This window comes from Coffea arabica, chromosome 9e, assembly GCF_036785885.1.
Source record: "Coffea arabica cultivar ET-39 chromosome 9e, Coffea Arabica ET-39 HiFi, whole genome shotgun sequence".
NCBI lineage: Eukaryota > Viridiplantae > Streptophyta > Magnoliopsida > Gentianales > Rubiaceae > Coffea > Coffea arabica.
The window spans coordinates 30,646,036-30,670,456 of NC_092327.1; the positions used below are offsets into that span (position 1 = coordinate 30,646,036).

Consider the following 24,421-nt stretch of genomic DNA (forward strand, 5'->3'; position numbering starts at 1 on the left):
ATAACTCTTGTGTATGATTGATTAGTGCGCAATAATTAATTATTCATATAGGTTATTTTGCTAAATAGGGGTAATTGAATCCGTAATTGTTCGTTATCTCTATCTCAGTAGCAACTGGCGTAATTGGGTTTATGTCAGAGAAACATACGATCTAACTTAAACAAACCCTCTTAGCGTGTTTGTTAGTTAGGACTGGGCCTTTCTAATTAATAAAGCAATCTAGAAATTAAATCCTACGGTCGTACCTAGGGTTGTTCTTGGGTTAGGGAAATAGCTAACGGTCGTACCTTAGCTATCGATAAATTAAGGAAGGGTTGGTTGTTTATCGCGTGCATGACAACTATAACCACTCTATTAATAAATGTTGGAATTATCTCTGAATCAATGATCAGTTGCATGAACCATTTCTGAAGTGTACCCTTGGCTAGAGTTTCTCCAATTATTTCTTTAAATTAATTATTTTCTGCATTTAATTTGTCTAGTTGGCATTTGATACCAAAACCCCCCCATTAATCTTGATTTGAAAAGAAACAAAATATCTTGCTAGTCCCTGAGGAGACGACCCTACTTACCACTGTCTACTAGTTAGGGAACTCAGTTAAATAATTAATTCAGATATATCGGATTAAGCAAACTCTTCGGGAACAGGGTGAATCAAGTAACCCATTGCACACCTTGAGTCCCTGCTCCAGTACTCGAATTGATTATTGACTGCTTTAAGTGGTAGTTAGGTTTTATTTATTATTATTGCACAGGTTCGGCACCTGTCAATTTTTGGCACCGTTGCCGGGGACTGGCATCTGATTTATTTGTTTCTTTTTTAATTTAGTTTTTATTTTGTTTTATTTTATTTTTCTTGGTACTTTTGCTAGTTTATGCCCCGTTCTTCTCGCACAGGTGAATTGGTATACAATCCTGAGGTTGAGACGGCAGCGCGTAGGCGAAGGCAAGAAATCAAAAGACGAAAAGAAGGGCATTTATCTTTTGCAAACGAGTCAGTAGAAGACGAATTTAGCATGACCAACACCCAGACATTAAAGGAGCTGGCTACCCCAGAGCTGACTCATCAGCCCTTGTGCATCACGTTCCCAACTCTGGCTGAGAATACCTCCTTCGAGCTGAAATCGGGGTTGATTCACCTCCTACCCTCGTTCCATGGTATTTTTGGTGAAGAACCCCACAAACATGTCAAGGAATTCGAAATAGCTTGCTCTAGCATGAAATCTCCTGGGGTCACTGAGGAGCAAATAAGACTTAGAGCTTTCCCCTTCTCTCTCAAGGATGCAGCGAAGGATTGGCTATACTACCTACCTGCAGGTAGTATCACCACGTGGGCACAATTGAAAAAGAAATTTCTGGAAAAATTCTTCCCCGTATCCCGGGCTACGAGTTTGAGAAAGGAAATATGTAGCATCAAGCAGTACTCTGGAGAATCATTGTACGATTATTGGGAAAGGTTCAACAAGTTGTGCAACGGATGCCCACAGCATCAGATTAGTGAACAACTGTTGATCCAGTACTTCTATGAAGGGCTCCAGTCAACTGACAGGAGTATTATTGACGCTGCGAGTGGAGGAGCCCTGGCAAACAAGACACTGAGGGAAGCGTGGGAGCTCATTGAAGCCATGGCAGAGAACTCTCAGCAGTTCGACTTCCGTGAGAGCAATCCTACCCGTAGAGTCAATGAGGTAGAGACGTCATTCATCCAGCAGCAGCTGTCAGAATTGACGTCTGTTGTCAGGCAATTGGCCATGAGAGACACGCCGCAAGCGAAAGTATGTGGAATCTGCACGAGTATGGACCACTGTACGGATACGTGCCCCATTCTGCAAGAGGACTGGGCGGAACAGGTAAATATGGCCGGAGGCGTGCCCGCACCCCGCAGGCAGTATGACCCGTACTCCAACACATACAACCCCGGTTGGAGAGACCATCCCAATCTCAGTTATGGGAACATGCAACAAAGTTCATTCCCGAATCGTCCACCAGGATTCCACCAGCCTTGGCAATCAAAATCTCAACCCTCATCCTCCAATTCAGGAAGCTCCTTGGAGGACCTAGTCAAAAGCCTGGCCACGACTACTACTCAGTTTCATCAGGAGATCAGATCCTTGGCAGCAAATACCGCGCAGCTCCAGCAGGACACCAAAGCGGACAAGAAAGACCAAGAAGCTCGAATAAGCCAACTGGCAACTGCCATTAACCGTTTGGAGTCCCACGTTTATGGAAAACTGCCATCGCAACCTGAGGTAAATCTCAGGAATGTAAGTGCCATGACGCTGAGGAGTGGCAAGGAACTGGAAGGGCCTAAAGTGGGAAACTCAAAAAGCAAAAGTGAGGAGGAGATAGAAAAGGAAATTGAGGAGGAAGGACGTGTTCGTGAGGATCCTAAGATAACCTCCACCTCTCCACTCACTACTAACTCTAACTTACCCCCTTTTCCTTGCAGGTTGGAAAAGACAAAGAAGGTAGAGAAGGAAAAAGAGCTCTTGGATGTGTTTCGGAAAGTGGAGATCAACATTCCCCTGTTGGATGCAATCAAGCAGATACCGAAATATGCTAAATTTTTGAAGGACTTGTGCACCCACAAGAGGAAGCTAAGGGGAGAAGAACGAGTGGCGGTGGGAGAGAACGTATCAGCTATACTTCAAAGGAAACTCCCACCAAAATGTGGAGACCCAGGTATGTTCACCATCCCCTGCAAGATAGGAGGTACCCCAATTAGGAAAACAATGTTAGATTTGGGGGCGTCAATTAATGTTATGCCTAAGACAATCTATGCTTCTCTTAATCTTGGCCCATTAAAAGGCACAGGCATTATAATCCAACTTGCAGACCGTACCAATGCTTATCCAGAGCGGTTAGTTGAAGATGTTTTGTTATAGGTCAATGAGTTAGTTTTTCCTGCAGACTTCTATGTCTTAGATATGGGAGATGAAAAAGCATTAAATCCGTCACCTATTTTGCTAGGTAGACCATTTTTAAGCACTGTTAGGACGAAAATAGATGTGAATGAGGGTATTTTGTCGATGGAGTTTGATGGTGAAATTGTAAATTTCAATATCTTTGATGCGATGAAATACCCGGATGAGGCTAACTCTGTTTTTGCTTTGTGCATTATTGAACCTCTTGTACAGGACACATTTGAATTGAATAGGGGCGATGCACTGGAAGTGGCATTGGCCAAACATCTCGAGTTGGAAGCAACTCTTGATGTAGAAATAAGTGATGAGCTATACCGTGCAATTGAAGCACTGCATTCGCTCCCACCACTCTCCCCAAGGTATGAGTTTACTTCTCTCTTTGTATCAGAAACTCAGCCAAAATTGTTGCCTTCTATTGTGCAGGCACCTGAGTTGGAGCTCAAGCCTCTCCCGAAGCACTTGAAGTATGCATTTCTCGGAGATAATGAGACGTTACCAGTCATCATATCTGCTCACCTGTCACCAAGACAAGAAGATGACCTTATTCGTCTTCTTCGAGACCATAAGGAAGCGATTGGGTGGAGCGTAGCAGATATCAAGGGAATTAGCCCCTCTTTATGCATGTATCGGATCCGACTTGAGGAGGATGCAAAACCAGTGTGGCAAGCGCAACGGAGATTGAACCCACTGATGATGGAAGTGGTGAAGAAGGAGATACTTAAACTCCTAGAAGTGGGGATCATCTTCGCCATCTCAGATAGTCCTTGGGTGAGCCCAGTGCAAGTAGTCCCGAAAAAGGCGGGAGTAACAGTTGAAGAGAACCAAGAGGGTAAGATGGTCCCGGTGAGGAAACCCACAGGATGGCGCCAGTGCATTGACTATCGGCGTCTGAATGCTGTGACGAAGAAGGACCACTTCCCTCTACCTTTTATTGATCAGATGATAGAGAGGTTAGTTAGTCGTGTCTACTACTGTTTTCTTGATGGTTTCTCAGGTTATTTCCAGATCGCGATAGCACCAGAGGACCAGGAGAAAACTACATTCACCTGCCCCTTTGGTACTTTTGCCTATCGGAGGATGCCTTTCGGCCTCTACAATGCTCCAGCTACTTTTCAGAGGTGTATGGTAAGTATATTTTCTGAGTATGTAGAAAAGATTATTGAGGTGTTTATGGATGATTTTAGTGTTTATGGAGATAGTTTTGATGAATGCCTGGATAATTTAGCTTTAATTTTGAAGAGGTGCATTGAGGCAAATTTAGTTTTAAATTGGGAAAAGTGTCATTTTATGGTGGATCATGGCATTGTTTTAGGGCATGTAGTGTCGGCCAGAAGTATAGAGGTAGACAAGGCAAAAGTCGATATTATTTCTGCTTTACCTTACCTCGCAAGTGTGCGGGAGGTGCGCTCCTTTTTGGGTCATGCAGGGTTCTACTGGAGATTCATCAAAGATTTCTCCAAAATTGGAGCGCCCCTGTTCAAACTGTTGCAAAAAGATGTAGCATATGACTTCACCGAGGAGTGCAAGGTGGCATTTGACAGATTGAGGGAGTCATTGACATCACCACTTGTTATCCAACCTCCAGACTGGAGCATCCCGTTTGAGATAATGTGTGACGCGAGTGACTATGCAGTGGGGGCGGTGTTGGGGCAACGGATTGGCAGAGCTGCTCATGCAATCTACTATGCATCTAAAGCGTTGAATGGAACTCAACTCAACTACTCTACAACAGAGAAAGAATTGCTAGCTGTTGTTTTTGCACTAGAAAAATTTAGACCTTACTTGTTAGGTGCAAAAGTAATAGTTTTTTCTGATCATGCAGCTTTGAGATATTTGATGACAAAAAAAGATGCTAAACCAAGGCTCATCAGATGGATCCTGCTTCTTCAAGAGTTCAACTTGGAGATTAAGGATAAAAATGGGGCAGAAAACTTAGTCGCTGATCACTTGAGCCGCCTGCTTGCTCATAAGGAGGAGCCACCATTGAGGGAGGCATTTCCAGAGGAACAACTACTTGCTATTAACTCGTCTGTACCCTGGTATGCCGATTTAGTAAATTTCTTAGTGACTAATCAACTGCCTGCAGGGTGGCCAAAGGCTAAGAGAGACAAGTTGAAGAGTGATGATAAATATTACATTTGGGACGACCCGTACCTTTGGGGACAATGTTCGGATCAAGTGCTCAGGAGGTGTGTAAGTGCAGGTGAATTTCACTCCATTTTAAATTTCTGTCATTCGTTTGCATGAGGAGGGCATTTTGGGCCCAAACGAACAGCTCGCAAGGTTTTGGAGAGTGGTTTTTACTGGCCCACCCTTTTCAAAGATGCTTATTTATTTTGCAAATCCTGTGATAGGTGTCAAAGAGTAGGAAATACTTTTCGTAGGGACCAAATGCTTCAAACTCCCATGTTGTTTGTTGAAATTTTTTATGTTTGGAGGATAGATTTTATGGGTCCTTTCCCCTCATCTTTTGGTTTCCTATACATTTTACTTGCGGTTGATTATGTTTCTAAATGGGTGGAGGCCAAGGCCACCCGTACTAATGATTCTAGAGTGGTTACAGAGTTTTTAAAGTCTAATATTTTTGTCCGCTTTGGAATGCCAAGAGCTGTGGTAAGTGATAGGGGGACACATTTTTGTAATAAGACTATCACTGCCCTGTTCCGAAAATATGGCGTGCTCCACAAGGTATCCACACCGTATCACCCTCAGGCAAACGGTCAAGCCGAAGTGTCAAACAGGGAAATCAAGTCGATCTTGGAGAAGATGGTGCGTCCGGATAGGAAGGATTGGAGTTTAAAACTAGAAGACGCATTATGGGCGTACAGAACCGCGTATAAGACGCCGATTGGGATGTCTCGGGATATACTTGTCTTCGGTAAGGCTTGCCACCTTCCCGTGGAGTTCGAACACAATGCGTTTTGGGCAGTGAAGCAGTGTAACATGGGATTAGACGAAGCAGGGGTCCAAAGGAAATTGCAGCTACAAGAGTTAGAGGAGATAAGAAATGAAGCGTATGAAAATGCCACGATCTATAAGGAAAAGAGTAAAATCTTTCATGATCAATAGGTTTCCAGAAAATTTTTTGTAGTGGGGACAAAAGTCCTCTTGTATCACTCGAGGCTTAAACTTTTTCCCGGTAAGTTGCGTTCTCGTTGGATTGGTCCATTTGTCGTTTCTAATGTGTTTCATTATGGTGCAGTGGAGATCCAAAGTTTAAAAACAGAGAAAAAGTTCGTGGTGAATGGCCATCGTCTCAAACCTTATTATGAGGGGTTCTCTGTTGAAGAAGTAGAAGTTGAACACCTCCAAGATCCACTTTACCATGCTTGAGGGTTTTGGCCATGTCTAGCCAAAGACATTAAAGAAAGGCGCTACTTGGGAGGCAACCCAAGACTATTGTTTCAGTTTTCATGTATTTTTGAAGTTTTAGTTAAGTGTTAGTGTCAATTAATAGTTTGATGTTTGGTGACAGGAAATTAGTAGTTAGACGTGCCCACGCCAGGTGGTCACGCTTAAGGGAAAGAAATTTTCGTTCAGGATCTGCGGACTCTATAGCAGTTAGACGTGCCCACGCTAGGTGGTTACGCTAACGGATCGAGAATTTTCGCCGGATGGTCAAAAGACTAGGAAGCGGTTAGGCATGCCCACGCCTAAGCTAGAGATTCTTTGGAAAATTTTTTTTTTTTTGAAAAGACCAAATTGCCCCTGAACGACAAAAGGAAGAAAGGAAAGAATTTTCAAGGACCCGTAGCCCTACTTCCCCTCTTTCTCTCTTTTTTTTCTTCTTTCTTTTCTTTCCTCTTCCTTTTCTTTCTTTTTCTCCTTTTTCTTCCTTCCTTTCTCCTTATCCGCCGCCGTCACTTTGCACGCCGCCAGCCTGCGCACCCCCAGCTGAGCTCACAGCCGCGCAGACCACCAGCTCCTGCTCGCGAAAGCCCAGCCGCAACCAGCGGCAGCCGAGCGTTTTTTTTCGAGCCCACCGCGCGCGAGTCTTCGCGCACGCCTTCTCCACGCGGCAGCAGCGATCCCTCGCGCGTTTCAACTCAGCAGCAGCCAGGCACGCCTCCTCTCGCAGTGCGCCTCCTCCGCGCAAGACCAGAAGGCAGCGCGAGCTCGAGGCAGCTCGCACCGCGCCACGTCAGACGTGCGACCAGCGCCCGACGCCCGACCTCAGGCGTGACCCTCCTCGCGCGCACCCTTGCGTGCGACCAGGGCTCCAGCACCCACCAGGCGCGGCCTCCTTCTCCGCGTGGTCAAGCCCGGAGGCGATCCTCCTCGCGCGAGCTAGAAGCTCGCACTCAGCCGCAGCAGTCCAACAGTAGCTACGCACGGCGCGCAGTCATCCACCAGTGCGTGACGCCCTATCCTCCACGGCGTGCGCTAGCAGCGCGCAAGAAATCCTAGGCGCGATCCATCCGCGCGCCTCGCTTGCAGCCCAGAATAGCAACAGAGAGCAGCAACTCAGCCGCAGCAGCGCCCACAGTGCGCGTTCCTCCTCACCCTGGAAATTTTTCTCCAATGATATTTCTCTTTAATTTACTACCATTAATTAGCTGAGGCCAGATTATTACTTCTTTATTAGTTGATGTTTCGTAGCTGAGGCCAGATTTTTGATTTGCTAGCTGAGGACAGATATTTTGTGCTTGTTTGGGTGCTGTGATATATCTGTGATGGATTGTTGATTGTTTGGTAAATTTTGTGCTCAACCAGTGATATTTGGAGAAAATTTTGCTCTAGTTGCCTGTTTATTTAGTTTTTGAGGGGGTTTTTGCTCTGTTTATTTGATTAATTACTTTTTGGGTCAAATTGGTAGTGTTTGGGAAATTTTGTTGCTCACAGTACTACTTAGCTTTTGGGGTAATTTTATTGTTTGGTTGTGCACTTGTCTGTGATTGGAAGCTGTGATTGGGACCCTTTACTGAATCAGCTGCCTGTTGACTTCTTTTGTGCACATTTGCCTTGCCTCTGCCCTATCCAATAGACCAAATGACCAAACCAAAAACTAAAGGCAAGAACAAGCCATCCACATCCACCTCACAGCCTACAGTCCCCTTGAGTGGACCTGCCCCATCGATTGGTCCGGGAGGGCCTCGTACCCGCCTTGGACGGAATAGGGAGGTTCATATCTCCTCTCCCGCCCACTTTGGCGGTAATTTGACCTTCACCCGGGCTGCCGACAAGGAGCGGTATGTCTCAACTTGTACAAGAAAGATAATTCCTTGTAAATACATCCATGGCCCTACACTTGATATGCTAAACCTGAGGGATGAGGTCGCGCAGCACTTGACTAACGTAGGCTGGACTCGCTATGCTTCTATCAATCTACCTGCTTTTACTGAACTCACGTGGGAACTCTATGCTACTTTTGAATTTAATATTCCCGATGAATTCTCCGTTACCACTCCTGGGGTAGTGAGATTTCGATTAATGGGTGGAGAGTTCAACCAATCTATCACTGAGTTTAATTTGGCTCTTGGGTTTATTGATATTCCCTACTCCCAGAGTGAGGAATATATGCACAGTGTGTGCGAGTACTCGGAGCCATTTTTCTCTCATTACATTGGTTATTGGAGAGATTTGTCGGTTGACCGACACAACTATGACCCCAGCCAATCTAAGGCATCTTATCTTAAGAGCGCCGCCTACCGTTATTTACATAGATTTATGGCCTACAATTTCTCAGGTAGGAAGGATAGTTCGGGTACTTTGACCAAACCCGAGTTCTTTTTCATTTGGTGCATGGTTACTCGGACTAAGGTCAATTTAGGTAGTTGGTTTGCCCTCCACCTCCGCACTGTGCTAAGTAAGAAAAATAAGCCATTAATTTTAGGCTCATTTATCATTCAATTGGCTGTAAATCTTGGGGTTTTGGACTTGAATAATCATAATTTGCATCGCGCTTGTACTATGGAACCCCTCGATTTGGTTTGTTTGGAGAAAATGGATCTTGTGCGACAGGTGAATGGCGCTTTCCAGTTTGCTCCCCCGGGGCCAATATCTGTTCCTCCGAAGCGCAGCGCTTCCAAATCCACTGCCCCGGAGGCTGCTGGTCCTTCCACGGATGCCCCCGGGCCGTCCTCTTCGGCGCCTCCACCATCTTCCTCCGCTGATAGCCAGCTTGCAGCCCTTCGGTTCCAGATGCAGCACATAAACACTCGTATGGATCGGTTGGAGAGCCAAATGGGAGGGATGGCCCAGAATTTGGCACAGTATCTCCACCACGTGGGTTTCTGCCCGTCTTTCCCTCCGCAGCCGTGATTCATTTCTGCCCTCCTCCGTTTTAAGGGAAGTGTCATTGCCCCAATACCTCTGATTTGGTCTTTCTTTGCTTGCATTGAGGGCAATGTAAGGTTTAGGTGTGGGGGAGGGTTAACTATGCTTTGGTTGTGTTTTCAGTTGCCTGATTAAATTTTTCCTTGCCTTAGTAGTTGTCTTTCTTTAAACTGTGATGAATGAAATTGAGATATGAGTAGACGTAGCAAGTTCATGCCATGGGGTGTTCTATTTTCCTCGATGACGAATTGATTGATGAATATGCTGAACTTGACATAAATTTGACCACTTGTGCGATTTTTGGGCCTAATTTTTCGTTTGTTTGAGTGGTTATTGCACATGGTTTGTCTTTCTAGAACTTGTTCGGTTATGCATGTCAAGACTGCATTTAAATGAGTTTAATGCATCGAAATGATAGGGCACCTAGGAATGAGCCATTTTTGGACTTTCTTAAAACCAACCCTTGGATTATTTACCATTAGGGAGCCAAGTTGAGTCTTAACTCCTATTCTTCACTTGAGACCTAGTTTTTAGCCGAAAAACCTCTTTTTAGACTTTCTTTTTGAATCTCGTGTGAAGAAGTGCTTTGATTTCATTATACAGAATTTTGGAGTATTATTTGAGAGGCATTACACCTATCTATGAGAAAAAAGAGAAAAACAAAAAAAAAAGGAAAGAAAAAAGAAAAAGAGGGAAATGTGAAAAAGGAGACAAAGTGCAGGAAATCAGCAAGTAAAGTTGATTTTATGTTGTGCAGAATTGACTTTTCCAATCAAAAAAAAAAAAAAAGGGGAGAAAGAAGGTCGAAGGTCGTGGCAAGTGCCAATTCACTTCACTTATATGATGGTTGAGATGTCTTGAAGATTCAAATGTGCAAAGCATCTGTGTAATGAATTTCTGAGCACTTTCTTTACACTTTTACACCCTTTTGATTCCTTTTATCCTACCTTCTCACCCTAGCCCCGTTACAACCTTGCAAAGTCCCTTGATTGCTGCACTTAAATTCATAAGTAAATGGTGGAGATATGATATATGAGCAAGTTTATGGTAGTGTCATTCTATTGTGTTGATTTGAGAGCCATCTTATATACATACCCTATACACTTTGGAGTGAAGGAGTGCACTTTGAACTGTGAGCATTGTTGATTTGGTATATTCTGATTTCGGTGAGGTTATTGGGAAATTTGGAATGCCATTCTTGGTATGAACTGCTATGAATTGCTTAATATCTTGATTGCGCTTCTGAGTTAATTATGCTTGAGAGCAAGCATAGTTTAGGTGTGGGGGAAATTGATAGGTCATAATTTGTTAATAAATTTATAATTATTTTTCCCTTGATTTTAGCCAAATATTACTTTAATTGTCGGATTCTACTTATATTTGGTGTTTTATATTAATTGCAGGGCATTGGAGTAAAAAATGCTAAAAAGAGGTAATTTTCTTGGAGTTGATTGTCAAGCGCAAATGTTCTAATTCAAGATGGAGTCTACGTGGAGCATTGGTTGAAAATTAGGAAACTGCCACCTTTTATTAGATGTTTTATTAGGGAATAATTAGTATTATATTTTAGAAGGTTTCCCTTTTTCAATTAGAATTGGAGTTCTATTCTTTTGCGAGCCTTTAGTTAGTGGAGGCCAAGGTATTAGTACTTGATAGGAAACAAAGCAAATAAAAAAAAAAAGAAAGCCGGATCCCGCGGGATTGCTACTTGGCCAGGGCTCCTGTTTGACTTCAAGAAGGAAACAATAAGAGACGTGAGGGCACTAGACTTGGTCTCCACTTTTGTCTCCTTTGGCCGACTTTGAAAAGGAGAATTGCTTTGGTTTTTATTCTGGTTTTTTTTTTACTTTTTCCTGGGACGGAATTTGGGAGACGGCAATTGTAAGCTTCGAATAGGTTGGTTCTCCATTAATGGGGAACTAGCTTCTTAATTCTAGTCAAGGGGACAACTGATGAAGTGGTTCGGCAATTACTGTGAGATCTAAACCGTTTTTAATTATTTTTCTCATTTATTGGTATTTATATGTTTCCTACTTTTAATTGTTATAACTCTTGTGTATGATTGATTAGTGCGCAATAATTAATTATTCATATAGGTTATTTTGCTAAATAGGGGTAATTGAATCCGTAATTGTTCGTTATCTCTATCTCAGTAGCAACTGGCGTAATTGGGTTTATGTCAGAGAAACATACGATCTAACTTAAACAAACCCTCTTAGCGTGTTTGTTAGTTAGGACTGGGCCTTTCTAATTAATAAAGCAATCTAGAAATTAAATCCTACGGTCGTACCTAGGGTTGTTCTTGGGTTAGGGAAATAGCTAACGGTCGTACCTTAACTATCGATAAATTAAGGAAGGGTTGGTTGTTTATCGCGTGCATGACAACTATAACCACTCTATTAATAAATGTTGGAATTATCTCTGAATCAATGATCAGTTGCATGAACCATTTCTGAAGTGTACCCTTGGCTAGAGTTTCTCCAATTATTTCTTTAAATTAATTATTTTCTGCATTTAATTTGTCTAGTTGGCATTTGATACCAAAACCCCCCCATTAATCTTGATTTGAAAAGAAACAAAATATCTTGCTAGTCCCTGAGGAGACGACCCTGCTTACCACTGTCTACTAGTTAGGGAACTCAGTTAAATAATTAATTCAGGTATATCGGATTAAGCAAACTCTTCGGGAACAGGGTGAATCAAGTAACCCATTGCACACCTAGAGTCCCTGCTCCAGTACTCGAATTGATTATTGACTGCTTTAAGTGGTAGTTAGGTTTTATTTATTATTATTGCACAGGTTCGGCACCTGTCACTGCACTATTATTATATTCGCATTTACAAACCATACTGACTAAAAATTTTCCAAGGAGACTCAGGAAAATTTGATTCACTAGAGAGGATAAGGTTCACGCATTGTTGCAGTCTCATCTTGCACTATCATATTAGGGCTCCATTTGGGGTTGCGATATTTTTGCTGAAAAAGTGTTTTTGAAAGAAAAAAAAAATACTTTTAACATGTTTGGTGAGTATCACTTTTAGAATTTAGGAGTAAAGCATTTGTTCATTAAAATACTATTGGCATAAACTCAAAATTGATCCTTTTAGAGCAACTTTTATATTTTAAAAAATGAAAACATTAATTTTAATAATTTTATTGTAAATTTTGAGCTAAAAGAAGAGATAACAATGTTTTAGAATTTCAAAATTACATATTATCAAATAGCAAAAGTAGTTATGCAAGTATATATGTATCCAAACAATATGATTAAGCACTTAATAAGTATTTTGATGAAAAAAACTCTCCTAGCTGAAGTGTTTCTTGCAAGCCACCGCACCCCCAAACGTGCCCTAATACAGGTGAGGAACTCAAGACGCAAACGATAACAAAGAATTCTGAAAGCGTCACAAACATTGTGCTCTTGAGACCACAGACACAATAAAATGTCTAAACTATTACCCTTTGAGGTCCGAGAGCTTTTGGAAACAAAATGAAATTCCACATTGGCATTGCTTTCATCATTCAAGTAATACGAGCAAGAGATTGAGACGTATACTGACTGATGTCACGTTGTGTCCATGTCTTGTAAAACTCTATGCAAGGCATGTACTAGCTAGCAAAGTTTGATCTTTTTTTTTTTTTTTTTTTGTCGACGCAGGGGTGTCCGGGTCAATTCTTACAGGGCCCGACTAATCCCCTGCGGCCCGGGTCGGACGCCCCAACCCGATCCGAACGCGATAAATGCGCGGAGGAACCCAGCGGAGCGGAGACTCGAACTTGAGACCTTAAGGGTCACCGGTGAGAGGCGCTACTGCTGAACCATTCACGTGGGGGCAGCTAGCAAAGTTTGATCGAAATTAATGTTTTACCTTCAAAATATCAGCTCTAAATTTTTTTTAGTGGGGCTAATGATATAGTAAATTTTGTACTCTAAGTATATGTTTATGTACATATAGGGTTCATCTCGAGGGTGGGGTGCCTAGTCCTAGTAGGGCCACAAATGTTATCTTTTATCACATAATTATAATTGTATAAGAAATTGTCTACATGCAAGAAGCAAGTACACAAATGTGAGCATGTGCACTATAGGTGGGGGAAAAAAATATTGGATTAGATAAATTAATATGCAGACCCAATTTGTAGATATCACGGACAGGATGAAACGGGGTACACATTCTCGAACAATTCATTTTGGATCGAGTCATCCTCAAATAACTAATCCTATTTGGTTGGTTCTGAATTAGATTGGATCACTTATTTATAAATTAAAATACCCCTTTTTGTCAAACCCACAACTAGAGGTGTCAATGGGATTTTGATAAGTCCAAATTCGACAACAAAAAGTAGAAATTTTGGGTTTGGAGTTCCAGGCTAACACTATCAAACCATAATCGGCTCATAAATATAGTGGGATTTCGAGCCTGGTTTGGGCTTAACACAACTCAATATCAATACTCAATTATGTGTTTAATATTATATATTTTATTAAATAATTAAATATAAATTATAAATTTTATGATACATATTTTTTTTATAATACATACTTTAAGCTATGCAGATTATTATATATAATATACACATTTATATTAACAAAGTTCTTGACGGTTTGTCCAAATGAACGATGACTTTTTTATGAAATAGATATCAACCAGTAGGTTCCCATTTTCCCTCCCCAGCGGGGCATAAAGGGCATATATATAGGTGTAAACAGATTGCCTCTAAATACTAAGTAGTCTAGGTTTTTGTTTTTTTCGTGCACAAAACTTAGCTCCAACAATCAAAAACGAATTACAATAACCTAGTTCCTAACCGCCTAGCTAGCTCCCCAAGGAAAAAATGACGGCAGTCGCGGCCAACTCCAACTTCAACATAACTGAAGAAGCAGCCAATAGTAATCTTCTGCCTCTAAAAGTTCATGCAGCAGTTTTATATATTTTCTGCATGCATGTCTACACACTTATATTACGAATGCTTTGTTTTACAATAGCAAGGGATAATTATATCTGTCTCTTGAAATCAGAATGGGTTTTTGTTCCTTGATGGAAATCAGTGGCTGCAAAGGGATTCCAGCAGGCCGAGGTGGAAGCTATACTGAAGATAGCTGGAGATGATGGGATATGGATGGAAGGCAATGGAGGGAATGAGGGATCCAACAACATGGACATGTACGATGAGGACTTCTGAGCCACTGCTGTTGGTGATGGACAGGTGAATAATGATCATATCCTGGAAGATCCATTTTTCTTTCTTTTGCGTTTTGACTAGTTTACGCATGTAGCTTGAATGGTTCCCGCAACAATATCGCTATAAAGTTGCACCAAATTAATTCCTTTCAGCTTATTCACGACCATCGAGTTTCGATACGAGCTCTGAATGCCCCGGGGTGTAAGTATTGTTGGGCATTCGCCCCACTATTGAATAAACGCTGAGGCATTTGGAGCGTTCGGGGTGTTTTTATAATTTTAAACTTTGGTTTTACTATTTTATCTTCCTATCTTATCTTTGTTTTCTGTCTTTATTATTGTTTAATAATTTTGAAGAATAATTCCATTTATTTTCTCTTTGGAAATAGTTTGAAAAAAATACAAAATAATATATAGCATCCATGACTTTGTTTCCTATATGCTTTTTCTTTTTTTTTTTTATCCCAAAATATAACTATTTTTTATTAACATGATTCTAGAGGGCTAATGTGTAAGTTAGAGTTATGTTGTGATTTCACTTGTTAGACAATAATAATATTTTGATAATTTTCTTAATTTTATCAATTTTTATAGTCATTAGTAAGATATATACACACGTATATGTATGATACTGTAATTTTATAGTATTATTACATATTTTATTTTTATATACTTAAAAAATCAAAATTTGTGAGATTTACGTCCCACTTCTCGAGGCTTTCGCCCCGTTTGGATGGACAGAAAATGCCCCACCCAACGTCTTGCCTTTTGAAAACATTGTTCACAAGTATTATATATGTACTAGCATTTAATTTTTTCAAATAATCTTCTATCCAATAAAGCACAGTTTCTTATTAGTTTGTTGAATCTGAGATTCTGGCTGTTTCTTGAAAGGATCCTGACTAATTTTGGGAATTCATATATGTACGGTTCACAGAACGCCAAATTCATTGGTTTAGGTCTTATTCCTAAGCCAAAACCAGTGGACACAACAAGCGCTCAAGTGATAAGGATCGCAAAATTTGCAGTGCAAAAGCACAACGAGGATACTGGGACCAAGCTAGTGTTCATCGAAGTGGTAGGCGGGGTCTCATGGAACGTTGTTGCCGGCACTTTGTGTGCACTCATTATTGCAACTCAAGACACCAAGGGCACATATTGGGACAAAGCAGTGATCCGTGATGCCATGTTTGGTTACAAGAAACTCGTCTGGTATAGGCATTAATCAAGAAGCCCTACTCTTCGAGTGGAGGATGATTATTGTATCCTACATAGTACTGAGTACTTTGATTTTCTGGTGTCTCTGTGTGGTGAAGTATGGGTTGGATGTTTTAGACAGTCGACGTACTGCTAATACACATCTTCCAAATACTGTATTGCATGTAAGAAGGTGCATTTGTGCCAACAAAAATGCGTCATAAATAAATAAATAAAACCAGCAAGCTCTGTGTTTGAGATAAATATATATATATAATATACGTGTATATTTTGTTTCTTTGTTAATTAATTACATGTGTGCAATGGCTGAGCAAAGGAGGGCTGAAGGGGACCATGGCCCCCCCAATTTTGAAAATTTTAATTCATAGGGTGTAAATATATGTGTAAAACAAATTTTGTCCCCCACATTTTTTACATTTTTAATTTATATTATAAGAGTTTATATATATATATATATATATATATATATATATATATATGAATTAGCAACCTCTGAATTAATTTTTTTTGCAAGAATAGTTATTAATTTTTTATTGTGCTAATTATTTAACTTACAAAAATTTAAACATATAATTTGATGATCCATAGTAAATTGATCTAATTTAATATATTATAATAAAAAGACTCAGTTCATAATTATCAATGGATTAAAACAAAAATAATTACTTTAGTGGCCCGTATACAAATATACAACTTAACCCAATTGATAAAAGATTTAAAATCAGTGATCTATTCTCTTATTGACCCATATACACCTACACAAATAATTATTCCAAGACTTGGTGAATATAAGAAAATGAGTGATCTATTCTCTTGTCAACAAATTGATTAGCATTGTTCTTCCTTGTCCTATATCAACTGCAACTACAGAATGGACATTTTTAATTATGAAAATAATCAAGACAAAGTTTCGAAACAAGTTGAAATATAATTTCTTGAATGGTTGCCTAACTATGTATATAGAAAAGGAAGTTGGTGAAAAATTTAGCACTGATTCAATCATAGATGAATTTAGTTATGTGAAAGAATATAAAGTTCAATTTAGTTTCAAGAAAAGAGGTTGAAATTTCACGGTATTTTAATATAACTTTTATCTTTTTTTAATTGAAAATAGTTATATTTGTATTGCATAGTGTTATATATATATAGACACACACACACACACATATATTTGCACAAGTGACATATTGGAGCATCTTCTCATAATGTGCAACTTGGGTGGTTTGCAATATTATAAGATATTTAATCAAAGGTTATTTCTTATTTTAATTTTCGTTATGACTGTGCTGCATATTTATGAAATAGACATACCTTTATAATTAAAGTTAATATTTGATGTTGTTAGATGTCATATATTTGAATAGATGGAAATTACTTTGAACATAACATATTAAGATAATTTTGTTAGGAAAAATTTTGGCCTCCTAAAAAAAAAATCCTAACTCCATCACTACATGTGTGTTAACCACTGAGATCGATCCAGTGGTTAAGGGCAGAATATTAAAGTCTTCTTCGCCTTAGATTCAGGCATTGCATGTAATTTCATCTTCTCATGAATATTTTAAAAATAATGATAAATGAAGTTGTTGGCATATTAAATCAAGACTCAAAAATAGAAATTTTTATATTATTATTTACTAGTATTTTAGTCAAGTTAAGGTTTTACTAATTATATTAGAGTCAAGTTATAGTAGTTTTATTATTTAGGAATTTGTAATTTATTATGAAATTTTTTATGGTTGTAAGACTTGTTTATCAAGTCATATAGTCTACAAATAGGGTGCTTTATTATTATATCAGTTGAGAAAAGTGAATGATTTGAGAGTCTTGTTATTATAGTATGTGATTAATATATTATTATTGATATTTATTTCTCTCCTCCTACACATACTCGTATATGTGTAAATTACCTCCCCGTATACATTAATTTTATAAAATATATCTCCTATAATATTTGATGAATTTTTTGGGTTCTACGGAAGTCTTGCTAATAATGTCTTATGTACAACGAAACCAATCCCCAAAACAAGCAAAAGTTAATTGATATACTCAAATGACATGTAGCCACGCTAAATTTCAAACATAAGACGTTCTCCTTCCTCTCTACTATATACTTCTCTTTGAGTCTATCTCGAAACAGAGTTTATTTGGATGATTTATTTGAGATAATTATTGTAACACTTTTTGTGATGTGATATATGTGAGATAAAAAAATGATTGGAAAGATAAAAAGGTAATTGAAATTTGTGAAGTAAATTATTTTACTTCAAATCTTGTTTGTCCAAACACATTCAATGTGTATCCTAATATGCATGCAATAATTAAGTGTACAGGGCATAATAGATAAGCCAGGAATTAATGGTTCCTTGTCTTGAAAATGTGTTGATAGAATCTAGAGACTAACGAACAGTTGGACTATGATCCCTTTATTTTATTTGAAACTCAATGGAGTAGTAATCGTGAGATTGAGCACCAAAACCACTTACCATTTTAAGCAGTAAAGAAAACGATATTTTATGGTCAACACTTAAAAGTATAAGTTGTATTTCATTCACCTTTTGATTTCCCAACTGTCAATACCAATTGGAAAACCTTGAAAGTTGATCCCATGTTGTTTTGACTACCTATTTCCTGTATCATTACTTCATTCACCTATTACCTGTTTCTTCTTCTTTTTTTTTTTTCCAAATCACTAACAGCATCCAACATATGCAAAAATTTAGTGAGACATTCAAATTACAAAGGGCATTCGTGTTTAAAAAAATAAATAATTTTAGATACCTAAATTATGAAGCTAGAGTGATACAGAATGAAGATTCCCAGCTTCAAGAATTCCTTGTCTGTATCATACACTGATATATTGAGTTATAGTGATTCATTCGGATGGAATATATATAGGAGCATCAACGTTATCTTTATTTATATTATTTTCTTAGATATGTTATATCTATTGATTTCAGATCTATATGTATATGTGTCATGCTTGTTTAATGTATTTTCTGCCATTAATACAGATTTATTTGAATGAAATGATCTTTTCTAACAAAAAAAAAAAATATTCCTTGTCTGTATTGCCTTTGCTTTTCACGCTTCCATTACCGCATCATATAGTCTTGGCGCTTATTTGTTTTGGTTATCATTTTTATCCTGTCTACGTGATTTTGTATGTAATATGCAAAAAGGCATTAGTACACAAGTTATTACATCATGTAGACTTCTGATTAGGGATGGCAATGGGGCGGGGGTTCCTTCCCCCATCCCCCGCCCCATTGTCAAATAACTCCCCCCGTCTCCCGCCCCATCCCCCGTCCCTTGCCCCCCGTCCCCCGCCCCGCCCCTGCCCCATTTCCCCCGCGGTTCCCCACGAGAAAAGAAATTAACTTATCATAAAATGTTCATTTACAATAATTCACTGAATTTTTTATTAAGTTGCACTTGATTGCCCCTCTATGTATATCTGACTTTTCAGTTACCAGCCCATCTCCTGACCGAAATATATCATTTGGAGTTATTTCAGCATTATACATATATCCATGGCTATCTTTTTTTTATAATACTAAAATTTTTAACCATTTAATTACCGTAAAACGAGTATTAGTACATAAGATGCCAAAGATTCATATCCAAAACTACAACATAAATTTACAATAATATAGAGCTTTTCCCATTAAGTAATAGCATTCACAGGTCTCCTGAACTAATTAGCTAAAGATGACCCCCATCATAATAAGTTATATCCATGGCTATCTAAAAGGATTGAACAACTCAGAAATTTATGCACACAAAAGCCAAGTACATGAAGCAAAAAAAAATCAGAAGCAAGCCTATACGAAAAGCAAAACTCTCCTCATATGTCCAAGCATTTTTGAGAACTAACAGGAGAAAGGAAGAATTCCCAAACACTAACCAAAAATACCTTGAACAGTTAGGGGTTTTGTTACTTTTGTATATTTATATATATATTTTTTATACGGGGGACGGGGCGGGGGATAGGGCGGGTGTATGTTGCCCCATCCCCCGCCCCGTTTTAAGGTGGGGGTAAATATTTTGCCCCCGCCCCGCTCCATTTGTACCCCCGCGGGTGCCCGCCCCCATTGCCATCCCTACTTCTGATGAGTTAGAACAGGAAGCCTTCGCAGTATTAAGTATCCAAAAATAAAATGCCTACTCATTCAAAAAAAAAAAAAAAGAATTGCTTGATAAGTAAATCAAACTAGATGTTACTGAAATTTCTTATATTGTAACTAGTTTTCAATATTCTAATGAATAAATCTTACATACACTGACAGTACATACACTATTACGGTTGGATGTATGGCACATGAGCAAAATTTGGATTGTAATTTTAAATTTAGATGAATTGTCATATATCCAATGGCAATGATGTATATACTGTCAGTATATAAAAGATTAATCCTATTCTAATTAGCAAAACAACGAAAAATAAGGAAAAATACCCAAAACCAAACTTAATTTATATTGAATGGGGGGACCTCTGGTGAAATACAAAGCCAGAGAATATGAAAAAAAAATGAATATAATTTGCGAATTTTTTTTTAGTGGGTAAAAGACTGCACAAATTGTAAGCTCGTAAATTGCGGAATTTCAATATCAAAGATCAAATATTAGGTAATCGCTGGAGTATCTTTGAATATCCATGTATTTCTTAGAATTTATTTTCCTATTTTATTGTTGCTTGTTAGATCATGTTACCCCAAGACTTCTTGCTATGATCCTTATTCGATAATAATCAGAACACCACTTCAGGCATCCTAACCTAAAGTACTTTACTCACGTGCTATTATTTGATAGAGACAAATCAATTATTTGATAGAAACCTTTAAGCATTTCACTACCATTTATTCCATTAACTTAAATTACGTAAACAGCCATAGACAATCTCAGATAACAGGAATGATATTCTATATTTAAATTCTTTTCTTAATTTAACCGTTTGGAAAAATATTTATCACAAAATACTTGCATTGAATTGTTAAAATAATTAAACCTATACATTTTTAAGAAAGTGGACATTAAGGGTTCTAATCCCCCTTCTCTCGCTTTGCTTTTTAAATCCCACTTTTCGTCTTTTTCCTCATAGGATAAGAAAAAAGGTGGACAACTCTTCCAACAAGGAAACTTTACTTTAGAGATAATCCATTAATTTTTTTTTTGTTGGACAACTTGTAGTCATATTAGTGTAATGAATTATGTAATATTATTTGTTTGTTTAAAATTATAATCAAGTTACTTATAAGAGCACACGCACACACATATTCATACATACATATATTGACATTCTACAAATTACTAGGAATAAAATTTTTCCAAAATCTAGTATCTAAAACAAAAATATTGCCTTTGGTCATTGGGGGCATATTTGCAAATTAGTATAGTAGAATTTATTTTTTTTTTAAAAAAACCTATATTCTTACTAAGGCCTACACATTTGTGTGCCATTATGATTTTATGACTAATGAGTCTATATTCTTCTGTTTCCACTATGTTTTGCCTTGGAAAAATGCGAATGTGAATGATGAAACATCATCCACTATCAAATGTTGTTTCTAGTTTGCTCTTGTGCCATTCCATTTTGAGTGAAAATGATCAATGACTTTTTCAATGCATTTATTTGTTTGTTAAATAACAATTAATGCATCTCAAAGTAAATAAAGTTAAATGCTTTCCACCACTAATTCCAACATTTATGCTGATGATATATTATTTGACAACTTAGACGAGCTTTTTAGATATAGGGTGAAATGCAGAAAAGACCCTTGTGGTTAAGCTAACCTATAAAAAAAGTCCCCTATAGTTTTAAATCATACATTTTAGGTCCTTATGGTTTGAACTAATAAGAAATAGTGACGGAAATCTTCAAAAGTAACGGGAGCGGATGAAATGACACAATTATCCTAAGATATATATATATATATATATATATATATATATATATATATATATATATATATATATAAGCAAAAAATCCTTCTAACAACTATCTTGGTTAAGCAAACCTACGCAAAAACCCCATAATTAAGTCAATTTTCCAAAAAAAGCCTCCTATGGTTACTAGTTGCCACCATCACTCTTCATTTTTTGCTGTCATCCTCTTTTCCATCAGCAACTTGCTCCTCTTCCTCAGTGGCGGAACCAGGACCTTAGGGTTAGGAAGGTCAATTTTCGGCATCATATCAAATATAATCATAGTAAATTTACAATAAAAAAGTGCTTATGTTAAACATACTTTCTTTTAAGTCAATTAGTCTTTGACATCTAATTTATGCTATTATACAGTGGTAGTTTAGTAACATCAAAAGAGTTTTTTTTTGGATTTATATCAATAATTAACCTTAATTAGATCTAACACTTTTGTGAAGCTTAAGAATTAAGAATTCTTAATTTATTAAAGGTAGCCAATGTAAATAAGAAAGACACACTAAAAATTTTAGTGGGGACAATATAGATAAAAAAGAGAATTTCAAAAATATTGAGGGGCCAAGTTGAGAAGAATAAAAATTTTAAATATTTTAGGGGGGACAAATAAAGGTGTAACCATCACAATTTCAAATTAGTTTAAACCACAAGGTATCAGAGTGTATGTTTTGAAACTATAGGGGCTTTTCTATAGTTTCGCTTAACCACATGGATATTTTTGCATTTTACCCCTTAAGGGTATAATAGGTATATCAGTTGAAAATCTTTTTGTTTCTAGGACAAATAGTCACAAAAATGGTGCATGTACCTCAAACCCGTTAATTCAGATGATTTTTGTTACTTTTTCAAATTAGTTCAAATCATAAAAATACCAGAGTGTATGTTTTAAAACTATAGGGGATTTTTTAGTAGATCCGCTTAATTAGAGGAGGTTTTTTTTAAAAAAAATTTACCCTTAAATATATTCTCATTGTCTAACTATAAAGTGTTTCAGAATTATGATGTTTTACTGTAATTGCTTAACAGAAATTTTAGAAACAAAATAAGTACTAAAAATAACGATACGCTTTAAACAAAAAAAAAAAGAATATTCATAATGTAAAATTTTTTTGCAAGTCTAAGTACCTACCTATATTTTCGAATTACAGAGAATGATATCTTTGAATCTAGACAGGTGTACCTGCATTTCTCGTTTGCATTACACTTGCATTTAATTCCAACATAGACAAAAGAGGAAGGAAGATTAAAAAAAAACTTATTCCTCTAATTTTGTTAGTAAATTTTTATCGCACTCCACTTTTTGTTAGTCGCACTCCTACCATTTATTTTATCATATTGTTTAATAAATGAAAACTATATGATAGATATGATAGTGGGAATATGATTAATAAAAAGTAGAGTATCATTAACATCTCTCATTTAGTATAGCAGAAAAATTTTATATTTTTCGTGAACATATTTTTAATCACTTTTTTATCTGACATACATTAAATTACTATAGTATATTTTTCTACCAAAATTTCTAAAAATAGCAATCCAATCAAGACCCTTGGCCTACAACAATTTCTAAATATATAGGGTATGTACCCTTTACTCTACTTTTGGGGCAATGAACTATAAACACAATATGACACTAACCAGTGCACTGAGTTGGACTTTTGTTAGTTGTCCGAAGTCCAGAGAAAGTGCCACTTGCCATAATTGCTGATTGATCAAGTCCAGTTATATATTATATTTATGGAGATGGTCAAAACTACTTAATTCCTGTACTTTTCAACTCGTTATCAGGACATTATAGATCAAGAAACGGCCACAACTAAATAGCTACAAACTTCGGTTTCCAATATCCCACATCGCCTGGGGGGTTAAGGGGATGGGTAGTTAAGCTCCTGGGTCGTCGTCAAAAGTTGCCGGCTTTTGACGATTGGTTTGGGACTCAGTTTATTTACGCTTCTCTCTTGATTTCTCCAAGAAGTTGAAAGAAAAAAAAAATAGCTACAAACTTCTCTGTCTCCTCTGCCCATGATTACATCTGGTAGACTTTTGTTTTTTGTTTTTTTTTTTTTGTTGAGGGAGGGGGGGGGGGGGGGGTGGGTGTTCTTAATTCATTTCTTCTACAAAATTTTCTCTCTTTGATATTTTATTGTTCTTGTTTTCTTGTGGAGGTTTTCATGACATTTGTTTAGAGCATGGAAATCCCTACGTTTTCAATGAAATAATGAAAGGTATGACGGGCGAAAATAATAAACCTTAATAGCAATAGGAGAACAAAAGATAATAGTAATTATTTAATTTCATAATATATGTATTATAATATTTTTAACTATGATTAGTTTTGTGGCATGTATCTCCATTGAATTATTAATCAACATTTATTTTCTAAGTTTTTTTTGAGGGAGCATTTCCTAAGGTTTCAACTACTTTAGTGCTTAGGAAATATTCTGTCTTCTCTATTATGTGGAATTCTATTCTCATTAACTTCCTCCAATTTCAAATTCTTCTTTCCAACTTGTTTCCTTCTTGAAGGAAATAAACAATGAAGTTTTATTTTTTCTTTTTAAGTGGAAGGTCTTGAATTTACGAATTACGATGCCTTAAAAAAACTTCCTTAAAAAAAACTTTCTATTAACGATTCTTCTCATATTACTATCTAACCCAACCCTGTGCTTATAAACAATGAAATTGGAAATATAATAGAAGAATAAATGAAAAATACATTGGAACCATTAGAAAGGAGCCTCTAGATAAATTATATCACCCAAACACGATAAAAGAAAACAAAAGTAGAAACAAATAATCTTCACGAATTTATGAAAGAACATGCTTGAATATGCCTCCTAATTTATCCATTTTATGCCCATTTCTCCACAAGAAGATAACAT

General features: G+C 37.5%; 1 non-coding gene across 1 annotated transcript; it reads right to left on the reverse strand.

The window, feature by feature from the left end:
* Window positions 1-1,388: 1,388 nt before the first annotated feature.
* Window positions 1,389-1,495, reverse strand: LOC113713133 (small nucleolar RNA R71). Its single transcript, XR_003453461.2, has one exon. It is a non-coding gene; the product is annotated as a small nucleolar RNA R71 (small nucleolar RNA).
* Between the last annotated feature and the right edge of the window lie 22,926 nt (window positions 1,496-24,421).